The sequence below is a fragment of the Morone saxatilis genome, unplaced genomic scaffold (genome assembly GCF_004916995.1).
Source record: "Morone saxatilis isolate NCDOM2014 unplaced genomic scaffold, NCSU_SB_2.0 Contig15, whole genome shotgun sequence".
NCBI classification, from domain to species: Eukaryota; Metazoa; Chordata; class Actinopteri; family Moronidae; genus Morone; species Morone saxatilis.
The window spans coordinates 6,679,480-6,679,767 of NW_023339707.1; the positions used below are offsets into that span (position 1 = coordinate 6,679,480).

The 288-nt window shown below is 42.7% G+C and overlaps 1 protein-coding gene across 1 annotated transcript in view; it reads right to left on the reverse strand.

Moving 5' to 3' along the window:
* The window catches only part of cfap74 (cilia and flagella associated protein 74), a 46,723-nt gene that overhangs the window by 14,480 nt on the left and 31,955 nt on the right, over positions 1–288 (reverse strand). The window lies entirely within an intron of this gene.

A 288-nucleotide genomic window follows, 5' to 3' on the forward strand; every position in this document is an offset into this window, starting at 1 on the left:
GCCCTTAGCAGTGCAGGTAACAGAATGCCAAAATGCACCATGGGAGCTGTAGTTAACTTTCCATTTATGCATGCACATAGGCTTATACCCTAGATAATTTAGAACACAGCTGCTCATATTTTGTACCGATGATTCAATCAGGAGAGTTACAAGCCCATCAAAGTTGCGGAAGTGCTTCAACTGTCATCGAACATCATCTGTGCTGCAAATGCTGGACTTTTATTCCTGGGAACTATAGACACCTGAGATATAGTAAGTGTTCCCACTTTGCAACACACACACACACAC